The sequence below is a fragment of the Antechinus flavipes genome, chromosome X (assembly GCF_016432865.1).
Source record: "Antechinus flavipes isolate AdamAnt ecotype Samford, QLD, Australia chromosome X, AdamAnt_v2, whole genome shotgun sequence".
Classification (NCBI taxonomy): Eukaryota; Metazoa; Chordata; class Mammalia; order Dasyuromorphia; family Dasyuridae; genus Antechinus; species Antechinus flavipes.
In genome coordinates this window covers 1966199-1969290 of record NC_067404.1, presented here as the reverse complement: position 1 = coordinate 1969290, position 3092 = coordinate 1966199, and the positions used below count along the sequence as shown (strand labels likewise).

The 3092-nt window shown below is 46.4% G+C and overlaps 1 pseudogene; it reads left to right on the top strand.

Moving 5' to 3' along the window:
• Window positions 1–661: 661 nt before the first annotated feature.
• The window catches only part of LOC127542765 (AN1-type zinc finger protein 6-like), a 29531-nt pseudogene continuing 27100 nt past the window's right edge, over window positions 662–3092 (top strand).

Here is a 3092-nt window from a genome sequence, read left to right as displayed (position 1 = left end):
TCTGGAAACTGGGGCCCAGACTAAAGGGGCTGGGGGCCCTCAGCCTTCTGCTAACTGGGGTTTACCCATAGCCTCCTCGGAACTGCATAGGGCCCGTTGCCTTCTGCGAATCCACGTTCACACTAATGGGGTTATTTGTGGTTCTCTCACCACCTTCTGCTAATCCGCATTCACCCATTGCTTCCCCAGAATAGGATAGGCCCCATTGTCTTTCGCTAATCAGGATTCACCTAATGGTGTTGAAGGACCTGCTACTTTTGCTGAGGATTCGCTCGTTGCCTCCCTCTAACAAAATATGGCCTGTTGCCTTCTGCTAACTGCGTTTCACCAAAATGGGGTTTGAGGTGTTTGCTCGCGGGCTTCCGCTAACGGGAGCCAGCCCTGCTCTTCATTAGGCCTTTTGTTAACATGTGCTGGGGTTTATCTGGCACTAACCAAAGTCGAGTACCATCGTATCCCACCAAGTTGGGCCTTGGCCGTCAGCCCTTGCTTCTGCCCCACCCCCACCCCCATCCCGAATCCACCTGGACCCCAGCACCCTAGCCCACCAGGCCAACCCTTCACTCAATATGGACCCCGCAGGCACACATGAAGGCCCACCTCCCCGGGACTGTCCTCAAGGCCTGCTCACCCTGCTGATCCTGTAGCCCAAGCTTACTAAATGCCGTCTGGCAGGCTGTGGCACGAGCTCCCAGACCTCCACACCCTCACCCTTGCGCCTCGCCTTCCCGAGCTGACCTTCCCTCCTGCTCAGGTCAAAAGCTGACCTGCCAGCCTTCGGCTTCCAGCCACGAGCTCTCTTCCCCCTCCTCCCGACACCCCCAGAGTTTTCTGGCTTTTCCTTCTGATTCACCTCCAACCTCCTCTGGCCTCCTTTGGCCTTTTCCAGCCTCCAGCCAGGAGCTCAACTCTGCAGTTCCTGTCAGCCCCTGCCGAGCCTCTTGGTAAATTGGGAGAAGAAGGAGCAGATGGAAGGGAAGGGTGTGGTCGGAAGTGTGGGGGTGCGCGAGAGGGAGGGCCAGAAAGAAAAAGGCACGAGGCCTTGCGCAAACTCAGCAGCAAGACCAAAACGAGGCTAGAAAATAGCGGGAAGGGACAGTGCGGAGGGGGGGGGGGCAGGAGAGATAATGTAGGGTTGTGGAATGGGCGGGAATGGAGGGCGTGGCCAAAGTGGGCATGGAACGGTCCATGTGAAGAAGGAAAAGGGGGGAAGGATGGAGGTAAAAGAAGGCAAGAAAAAGAGACTGGGGAACCCAAAACAAGAAAAAGAGAAGACCTGCATCCTGCAAGGGAGGGACTGACAGCAGAGTGAAGGGAAAGGTCTTGTCTTGGGTGCTCTCCCCAAGGCTCAACTTAACTACCATACACATTTGCCCACTTCCTGCTTGCATTGACTTTGCCTTTTATTTAGTTTTCTTTTCCTTTTCTCTTAGCTTTAAGTTATTTTTTATTTTGTGACGTATATCCCAGTTACACGTAAGACCTTTTTAAACAGTCATTTTAAAAGTTGAGTTCCAAAATCTCTTCCTCCCTCAGCCCCTCCCTGCTCTTTGGGAAGACAAGCAGTTTGATATAGATGATTGAGGTTGTGCAAAATATTTCCACGTTAGCCGTGCTACAGAAAGCAAACTCAACACGATAAAGGTAAAGAAAAGAAGAAGCCTGCATCAATCTACTTTTGGACTTCATCGCTTCTGTCTCTGAACCGGAGCAGCATTGTTCTTTATGCGTCCTTTGTGATTGTCTAGAATTTTGGAGAATGACTGAGCCATTCCCAGTTGATCATCATACAATATTGCTGATACTGTGTACAATGTATTCTTCTAGGTCTGCCCAGTTCACTTTGCCTGAGTTCCTGTCAGTCTTAACAGGTATTACTGAAATCACCCTGCTCTTCCTTTCTTATACCACAATTGTATTCCATCCCAATCTTCGACCACAACTTGTTCGTCTATCTCCCACTTGATGGACGTTCCCTCAGTTTCTAAACCTTTGCCAGCACAAAAACAGCTGCTATAAATATTTTTGTATCAACAAGTTCCTTTCCCTTTTCTTTCATCTCTTTGGGATACAGACCAGCAGTTGTATTCCTAGGTCAAAGCTGGTGCATAGTTTTATGCTTTGGGAGATATAGTTTCAAAGTATTCTTTGGAATGGCAGAACAGCTTCACAGCTCCAATAATGATGCATTAGCGTCCTACCTTTTCCCCATCCATTCCAGCATTTGTCGTGTCTTTTTCTGTCATTTGAGTCAGTCCCATGGGGTGAAGTGGTATCTCAGAATTTTTAAAATTTGCATTCCTTTAAGAGTTGGTGACTTACACCATTTTTCTCAAGTCACTCTTGATTTCTTTGATTTTTTTCTCAATCTGCCTATTGCTATCTTTTGACCCTTTATCAGGTGAAGAAGGGTTTCTCTTTTTAAAATTTGGCTCAGCTCCCTATATTCTGAAGAAATGAGGACTGTATCAGAGAAACTTCTTACAAAATCTGTTCCCAAGTTCTTGTTTCCATTTTAATTTTGCTGTATTTTTTTATGCAAAACCTTACTATTTGATGTAACTAAAATCTATTTTTCTTTGGCAATCCTATCTTTTGTTTGCTCATAAGGTGTTTTCTTACCCATAGATTTGGTAGGTACATTTTCCCACACTCGTCTAATTTATGATATCACTCTTTTTTAGTCTGAATCATTGGTCCATGGTGATATCCATCTTGATATACTGTGTGGAATGCTGGCTTATGCCTAGTTTCTGCCAAAGACTTTCCAGTTTTCTTGGCAATTTCTTTCAAATGCTGAGCCGTTCTTTTCCCCAAAACCTGTATCTTTGCATTATCACATACTAGATCAATATGGCCGGTCACTCCTATGTATTGTGTACCTAATTTATCCTGCTGATCTATTTCTTAGCCAGTAACAGACTGCCCTAGGGCAGGTAGGTGATGCCTTGAATGGAGTATTGGCTGTGGAGTCAGAAAGACTTCGCCTTCTCAGTGCAAATCAGGCCTTAGATGCTTATTACCTGTTTTTTCCTAGTCACATCACTCAACCCTATTTGCCTCAGTTTCCTCATCGGTAAAACAAGTTAGAG